At 42.1% G+C, this 9,409-nt stretch overlaps 1 long non-coding RNA gene across 1 annotated transcript in view; it reads right to left on the reverse strand.

Annotated features, from left to right (window-relative positions):
• LOC112475384 overlaps positions 1–9,359 on the reverse strand; it is a 33,038-nt gene extending 23,679 nt beyond the window's left edge. The window contains exon 1 of the long non-coding RNA XR_003044678.1: positions 9,021–9,359. This is a non-coding gene — a long non-coding RNA (uncharacterized LOC112475384). The remainder of the gene's footprint in view (positions 1–9,020) is intronic.
• Between the last annotated feature and the right edge of the window lie 50 nt (positions 9,360–9,409).

A 9,409-nucleotide genomic window follows, 5' to 3' on the forward strand; every position in this document is an offset into this window, starting at 1 on the left:
GAAAGAGTGACTAAACAAAACTAACTCAAGTGTATTCGATATGTGCATTTCTACCAATACCTCCTTCCTTCATTTTAATACATAAGGAAGGACTCAAAAGAAAAGGAATTACGCATTGCCTGTCCCTTTCTTCCTGCTGTCGTGTTCAGCATAAATGGTGGCCAATATAGGGAAGTAACATGAGTGAAAAAGGTTCCTTGGTCTTTCTGTTTCTTACAAAGCCACTGCTGGGTGTTTGTTTGTTTGTTTTGCATTTAAAGCAAGTGATTTGAATGGAAAGTGTGGTTTTTCATGACAATCAGCACCCTACTTACTCAGTGGTAAGTGATGTTGATATGGAACAGGAGTAGAAAATTCTGGGGCTCAGTGAGACTGAAAGCAGCCAATTTTCTTAACACACTTATCTTGTACTTGTTTCAAGTCTCACTGAACTGCCACACATGGTGTGTCCACTTGAATTCAGTTCTGCTGGGGCATCCCAGATGCTCTGTGTGAGCGGAGCAGCAAAGAATGGAGAACAGAGTTTGCACATGTCTGCTGTGCTCATGGGTAGCCTCCATTTTCCTATCCATCTTTTCTTACAAAACACAAGTTTAAAGATAAAATTGTCATAGATTTCAAGAATGGCTAGTAGAGCATTAAGCCAAGCACAGGGTCCTTCTGAGTGTGGGGCCTGGTAAGACCATGAACCTGGCCCTGAGTTTTCTTTAGCCTCGTCTGTGCTGACTTTCTGTTGTATCACCCCTTCCCTCCTTTGCTTTCATGAAATCATAGAAATAGAGGTCTTCCTCCTAGCTTCTGACTAATATTCACATCAGGATCCTGAATATCATTCTGCATCCTCACTCTCCCTCAAAGTCCACATCCCATCACTGATCCCTATCAAATCTCTTGCGGAAGCGTCTCTTGAATCCTCACATTTCCCATCTCCACTGCTGCCACCTGGTCGGCCTGCAACCCCTGCAATTGCTGCCTAATGGATTTCCCTGCTCCCACTTCTCCCTTCTAATGGAATCCCCAGACAGCTGCCAGAAAGAGCTTTCTAAGAATAAAATCTAATCAGGTTACTTTCCTGCATAAAACTCTTTGATGGCTCCCAGACTCCTCAAGACCAAGGCTTATCCTGACCATGGTGTACAGACTCCTTCTGGTCTGGCTCCTGCCTGCCTTTCCAACAATATTTCTCACTGTTCGCCTCTCACTTTTGGTGCTCCAGGAAAGTCGAACAAGGTACACCTCTTTGAATACATCTTGCTCTTTCTTTCCCTTAGCTACCCTTACTTATTCCTCTCAAGCTTCAGTATAAGTTTTCCAACTGCCATGTCTCTACCACCTGCATCATACCACATTTTCAAAGTAACATCATAATTACTTATCTGTATCTCTCACTAGACTCTAAATTCTGAGAGGACAGGGAGCTCGTCTGGATCACTTTGGTGTCCTTAGCACACTGAGTGCAGTGATCATCACATAGGTATCTCTCCATAAAAACATGTCTAAAGAATAAGCTCTTCCCAGGCCAGCTGTGCCACAGGCCAGTGAGAGAGAAGCTCTCGGGAGAGTGACAGGGTAAGCTGAGTAGTACCCACCCCTCTCCCCATTTCTCTGCGGCCAGCCTTTGCTAATTTATTCTCATTCCTTGGCAGGCTGTGCCTGGTTCTTTATCCTTCATTTCCTGAGCAAATGTTTAGCAACTTTCCATTTGTCAGCAACAACCCAGGAAGCTGGAGGCCACAGAGAATTACCAACCTGTATGTAAAATCAAGGTTTTCAGAGATATTCCCCCTGCTTAGAACATACCCTTGTTGGGCCCAAACCAGAGTTTTTCCAAGCAGGGTCTTCCTAATCCGATAAGCAAGAGCGTGAAAAGGAAGTAAGTAATTTATGTTATTTCCATCAAAAAAATGTCAACACTGCACACAAGTATAGTTAATCCGGAATAAAACAGCAAGCATTTGCTCAAAAATTGATTTACCACTTTTCTCTAAGTACCTCAGATTGTTGCAAAACATCTCTGTGCTATATTAAAAAAAAATGATAAAACAAAAAACAAAACAAAAAGAAAAACAGCAGTTTGGAGTTGGGAACAAAGCGTCCCAGAGAGTTTCATTCACGCACCACAGTCACTGCAAAACAATCCTTTGGAAAGTGTTTTTAGGTATTAAGCCTGTTCATGTGTCTCATTGGGTCTTTGCAACAATGCAAAAGTTCCTTGCAGCCTTCCATACCAAGTCCAAATCCCCTGCCTGCTTTTGAAGTTCTCCTTGATCACAGCCTCTGACCCTACCCACCATTTGTAGGTCCTGTACTATGTAGGCTACACGTCTAGGAGGCAGATCCTAGGATCACTTACACTCATGTAGTCTTCATAGCTTCTCCCAACGGTTATGGAACTTGGTCTTTTCCCTCTGGTTTCTTTTATAAAGTCCCTCTTTGTCTTGGGTGTTTTACAGTTTCCCTATGGTGTCTCAAAAGGAATATTTGGTTTTGTTTCTTCAGTTTGGAGTTTATTGTGATTCCTGAATCAAACATTCTCATCTTTCATCAGTTCTCAGGCATCTTCCCTTCAAACATTGCCTCACTCCATTATCTCTAGTTTCTCTTCTGAAATTCCTATTAGATATATGTTCAACTTTCATTTTATCCTCCATGTCTCCTAAGATCTCTTTCATAGTTTCTATCTCTGGGCTCTATCTGGATAATTTCCTATATTTACCTTCAAGTTCTATTATTCTTTTTTCAGTTATGTCTAACCTACTATTAAGTCTGTTCATTGAGTTTTAAATTTTAATGACTTTTTTTAATTTCTAAGAAAAAGTGCTATTTTTTTTTAATTTGCCTGATTTTGTTTACTTTCTAGATATTATGTTTTGAAAACTTATTTTATGCTATTAGTCATTTAACACAGTTTATGGTCTCCCGTGATGGTTCTATAATGTAAAGGTCTGATAATCTAATGCATCTCTAAGCTCTTGTTCATGGTTTTTCCTTGTGTATTGTGTGATTTTGGATTGCGAGCTCATCTTCAGCAGGGTTTTCATGTAGAGAAACCAGTATAATCAAAGTGTTTGCTTCTATCAGAGTATCACTGGCTCAGACCAAATTTTATGTTATTTCTTAGCCTAGGGGTTTCTAGGTTGTGCAGGAACTATTTATTCAAACCCCAAACCCTCTAAAGACTCATGCCAGTGGTTTTAAATTCTTAAGAGAGAACTTTTCCCTCCCTGACCTAGAGTTCAGTTCAAGATAAACAAGCTTTCTTTAAAAAAAAAAAAAAAAATTTTTTTTTCCTTTTTTTTTTTCTGCTAGAGATTGACTATTTCTAGTCTACAATTGTTTAAAGGATGCTGTCCTTCCACAGTCTTGGCTTTATGTGGAAGTCTGCGTGCCAATACTCCACCTCCAAGAGGCTCAAGATCTTGTTTCTTGTCCCTGAACTGTGTTAAAACCCAAACCCCTGTGTAAATAAGACCAGCTCTAACAGCAACACTGCTCCTCCACCCCTTGGTAACGGCACAGAATAGCCGATGTGTTTACTTTTTAGTTCTTTCTTGGTTTCTGGCTCCTGGAGGTTTTTATACACTCAGGTTTGTCAGTAACAGGTAACATTTCTTGTTGGTAAGCACTATGCACCATGCTAAGTGCTCATACATATTAACTCGCTTAACTCCTGTGATACCTCTTGAGGTAATATTAATAGTATCAGTCTATTTGCATATAAGGAAATTGAGGCACAGAGAGGTAACGTAACTTGCCCGAGGTCTCATGGCTAGCAAGCGAAGAAGCTCAGATTGAAGCTTAGATAAACTAGCTTCACAGCCTGTGCTCTTAGTCAATATCCCAAATTGCTGTCTTATTTAGTGTATTTAGGTGTTTTTTGAATGTAAACTATTTAGACTCCATATTGCAGTTTTACAGTGTTGCTCCCTGAACAACTAAGTCAAGAATAACTGCATGAATAGACGTGCTTTCTATCAAAGAGCCTGGCAATTTTTACTAGCTAGTTTCATAAAGTTGAAGCCTGTATCTTGAAGGAGAAACCCAAATCCAGGCTCTACAAAGGCACTTCTGCTTTCTCAAACTAAATGACTTACATTTGGGGGAATTTCAGTACATTAGAGTCATCAGGGACTTTGGAGACAGTCTTTTTCAAAGCATGGTTCATGGACCATCTGCACCAGAATTAACCCAAGATACTTCTTTAAAAGGCAGATTTCGAGGCCCCACCCCATACCTACTGAATGAGAATTCCTGGGATTGGGCCCATGAATCTGCCTTTTAAAAATAAGCTCTCCATCAGGTTCTAATTCCAATGCACACTGGAGCTTGAGAACCACCACTCAGCATTTGCTTTTGAGCCTAACCTGAGTCCAAGTTTCTCCTCAAGGTCTGACCATGACAGGCACACCAAAGACCCCCTTACCTTTCTTTTATGATCTGGTACCACACACCTAATGTACAGATAAGGAAGCAAGCCAACGAAAGACAGCCCTCTGTTGGAGTCCCATTGCACGTGGGTTCCTCCCAGCATACCAGGTACCACCTTACGGTATAACTGTCTTGACCGCTCATCTATCTCCCCATCTAGTCTGTGAAGGCAGAAACTATTCCTCAGTCAGCTTTCATAACAGGTACTTGGCATGTGGTAATCACTCAGTGTTTGTTGAATGAATGAATAAATTGAATTGAATCGCTCAAGAGCCACCGGCTAATCAATGATGCTGTGAGGGCAAGAGCCTAGATTTTAATTATCCCAGGAGGCCTTTAAATCTTCTAACGCTTCCATTCCAGCAGTCATTTTTCTTCTATTCTTTTAGCGGCAGGTGGAATTTCTTATTTTTTTGCCAAAAGGTCTGAGATGTGGGGTGGCAACTCATCCTTTCTCACTCCCCGGAATCCCACTGTGACACAGGGATTGCTATCCAGGTATCTAACTGGGAGGAGAATGAGGCTAGGAAGAGGGCCGAAGATTTAGAAGATGTCATCTGGGAATCTTTCAGAAGCTTTGTAGCCAGACAGCTATTGAAAGAGCCTAGCAGCCTCTAGAAGAAAAATTCGTATTTATTGGTGCTTGAAGAAAGAAAAGGTGGGCTGAGATAACAGGAGGCTCCCACCTGTCTTCCTTCTCCAAACACGACCCTTTAACTTGCAGGCTTGTCCCCTGTCTCTGCAGTTCCAGCGAAGCCTAGCAAGGAGACCCTGTGTCAGGGCAACTAACCCCAATTGCCAGCCAACCGGTGTGTCTCCAAGAAATCTCAGTCCACACTCCTTTCTCCCCACCAGCATGTGCCCCAATAACTCAGTTCCAAGTTTAGGCAGCTTGCTTAGGGTTGCTCTTCCAGGACAAGGAGAAGGAGTCTGTTGACATCTTTTATTTCGTTTCCCTGTGAAACATTTCATTCTGGCTCTTTCTATGCAGGCACTGTCTGGGTTCCTCTGCAGATTACTGAGAGGAGTAGGACGTGGACCCCACCTTGAGCATTGAGATGGGAAGACGGACATTCGCACACACACCATCCCTTGCCAGGTCATCATTCAGGGGTCGGTTTCTGGCCTCACCTTCTCCTGCCTGAACAACTTCAACCCTTTGATGTCTCACTGCAGGTGCCACGTGTTTTCGTGTTCCCAGGGCCTACGTGACATAGAACACGGAGCTCCGCAATGACCTGCATGGTTCACTGCCATGGAATCCCAGGCCTCCCCACAAAGCTTCCTCACATAAAAATCTAGAAACCGCTCCCTCCCACCATCCCGCTCCTGCTCCGACTCCGCAGTCTCTCTATCTCCCTTGTTTCTCCTGACTCACCCTTGACTGTATGTCTAAGTTTTTGCTAATCTGGAAGCCTCTCTAACACTGTTACAGGAGTTTTGCAGGCAGGAATGGAGACTTCTCAGCAGTTATCAATCATTCTACCTTCCACCCCCATGAAATCTCCAGGGGACTGAGGAAACTGGTGCGTCCCAAGACGCTAGGACATCAAACACCAAGTGACCTGCTTAGCAGTTTCCTGTCCTCTGTTCATAGACGCTCATGTTTATTTGTTTGTTTGTTCAAATGTATTTATTTAAAACAACTTGGAATGTACTGACTTAGGAGTAAGGTGAAAACTCTGGGCATAGAGCTGAGGCCTAATGCAAAGATATTAACTATTTCCCCAGGCCCTGATTTCTCTCTCTTCATCTCTCAGCTAACTGGTTGGCTCCATCTCAGACTTCTCTCCTGGGGCGGCAAGATGGCCATAGCGATCTAGGCTCCTACCCCACCTCCATTCCAGGACTGTTTCTCATTGGTTCTAATTGGCCTGGATTGGGTCATATGCCCATCTATTACTGTTGACATGAGGATGTGATTCATCATCCTACCTGAGCTTTCTCTACTCCCTCCTTGGGTGGAGTCAAGTCCACCAGAATCTCACAAACTAGAAGGAAAATGAGAGTATAAAAAATGAATACTGATGACCAAAAATACCGAATCTCTGTAACAATTAACATTTGAGCACCATAAACACTTTATATGCATTATTTTATTTAGTACCTTGAGGTAGGTACTACTATGTATATTTAATGATAAGAAAACCCAAGTTTTATCCCAAATAGTGAAGAAGGGGTGAGCACCCTGGTCTTCCTAACTTCAGAGTCATTCTCGTTCCATTTTGCCTATAAATCACTCCATCCTACAAACCACTAAATGTTGAAAATCCAGAGCCCTCTTCCACCTCTCTTTCTCCTTATCCCCCACACCCAGTTGTCACTGGATCCTATCGTTTCTACTCATACCCCGCACACAGTGTCCGCTCCACACACAGTGTCCACTCCATCTGTCCTTGCTCTGCCATCCTGCTGCCCCTGTCCTAAGTGACCTTCATTATCTTTCTCCCAAATACAGAAGCTTCCCAAGAGATCCTGGAGTTTCTACCACAGTGTTTCACATTGATGGGCTCAGACTAGACACAGCTCATAGATAGATCTGCTTCACTTAGCATAATTTTTTCGAGCCAACGTTTTAAAATTGGAAGATTCTTCAAACATTATTTCCAGCTTCTTTTGTAAAATTGGAAGATCTGACAATATTAAACCTGCATCTCTCCAGGCCAATAATAGACAAAACAGCATGGCTGCTGCCTGCTGGAAAAGGGGCACCCACGCTTCAGTTTACCCGTGTCCTACCTCCCTCTGGTGTTGTTGTTTTCATTTTAAGTAAAATTTAAGTATTTGAAAATTACTGTCTCCACAGGTTTAAAAGTCAGAAGGTACAAAAGGAAATACAGTGAGCAGTCTCCTTTCAACTCTTAACCCACAGCCAAATAGATTCTCTCTCTTGTAGCCTTCCAGAGATGTTCTGTGCATCAACAACCACACACACACACACACACACACACACACACACACACACACACACACACACACATATTCTTTTTTCCTTTTCTTTACAAAAATAATGACTCATTGAATTCCCTGCTCTTTACCTTGCTGTTCTCTCTTAACAATATCTTTTGGAGATTAGTTCATGTCTATACAAAAAGAGCTTCTTTATTGTTTCTCTCTCTCTCTTTCTCTCTCTCTTTCTCAGCGGGATAGAATTCCATCATATGGATATACCATAGTGTATTTAATCAATACCCTACTGACGGACTTTTGGGACATAGCAGTCCCCCATTATCTACAGGAGATACGTTCCAAGACCCCCAGTGGATGGCTGGAGACTTAGATAGTACCAAATCCTATATATACGTTTCTTCCTATATATCCCTTTGATAGCTTAATTTATAGGTTAGGCACAGTAAGAGATTAATAAAATAACTAATAATAAAATGGAACAATCAGAACAATATACTGTAATTAAAGTTATGTGAATGTAGCATTGTTAAGTAAATAAGGGTTACTTGAACATAACACTGTAATATCACGGCAGTCGATCTGATGACAGAGAGAGCCCCTAAGTGACTAACAGGCAGGGTATGTATACAGCGTGGACACGCTGAACAAAGGGATGATTTACATCCCAACATGAGATCTCATCACACTACTCAGAACAGCATGCAACTTGAAACTTATAAAATGTTTATTTCTGAAATTTTCCATTTAATTTTTTTGGACCGAAGTTGACCGTGGGTAACTGAAACCATGGAAAGCGAAACCGTAGATAAGGGGGGACTAGCATATTTCATTTCTAATCGTTTACCATGATAAACGTTACCACAACAAATAATTGAATACAGGTGCTTTTTCACACATAAATAAGAATAAATTCTAGTAGTAGAATTTCAGAGTCAAAGGATATACATAAAAATAAAGCTTTCAATTGCAAAGGACAAAACATAATATCAGAAAGATTAAAAATGGCTCTTGCTACACTGCACCAACGGACCTATGTTGATGTCTCGCATCTATCTCTTCCACCAGGCAATAAGTTCCAGCAAGGCAAAAATCTAACTGTCTTATTTATCACTATATCCTTAGCTTATAGCACCATGCCTGGAACACAGTGTCAATATATAGTTGCTAGAGGAAAAGAGAGAGAGGAAAAAAGAATTATTTTAAGTAGAGGCTAGTGCTTGGGTACGATGACCTTGGAGAGGTTCTTCTCACCCAGAGGTCCTGATTCCATGACCTAATAGAACAAGAACTCATCGAGCCCTCTAAAAAGTTTCCAAAGTATACCAGAGCGGGGAAAAAAAGGCCAACTCAACCCCAAGGTCGGGCTGTAGGGGAGTGAGCGTGCTTCCTTCTGAGACAAGGAGCCGTATTAGATGCTACTCTCCCAGTTGGCCCGAGTGCGGACAATCTTGCGGAAGCCGGCCTCTCTCTATTCCAGGAAGGGAAAGGCTGAGCTGGAGAGGAAAAGATGGTCCATCAGGGGAAAAGATAATCAACCCTCTGGCCTCCTTTTAGCTTTAACTAGATCCACATTTGCTTTCCAGCTTGGCAGAGCGATGTTGACAAATGCCTTTCCTTTCCATCCAGATATTCCCCAGATGGCTTCAGGAGTCCCTGAATAGTAGGTTTTGGCACAAACTTACCCACCAGATCTTCAAGGGGTCTTATCCCGAAGTAAATTCAATAAAACAAACTGAACGAGTCCTTGACACTAGCTACAATTTTCTCCAAACTCTAAATTGAGGCCTGATGCACTTTTCAAAAATGGAAGCCACCACTAGGTCCTCAGTAAAATGTGTTGAACCTATGAATACATGAAGATAGAGTGTTGGAGATGTCGGAAGAGTACACTAAGAGTTTGAGAACTTCTTCTCACTCAATTTGATAAAACCAAGTTTGGGAGGAGGAAAGAGAAGGAGAAGGATTCAGGACTGGAAGGTGGGTAACGCTGGATGGGAAGCAGGAGAGCAGTGAGACAGAAATTTTCCACTCTCTGGGGCAGAGACAGACAGAGAGAGAAAGGAGAGGAGGG

This window comes from Pteropus alecto, unplaced genomic scaffold (assembly GCF_000325575.1).
Source record: "Pteropus alecto unplaced genomic scaffold, ASM32557v1 scaffold110, whole genome shotgun sequence".
NCBI classification, from domain to species: Eukaryota; Metazoa; Chordata; class Mammalia; order Chiroptera; family Pteropodidae; genus Pteropus; species Pteropus alecto.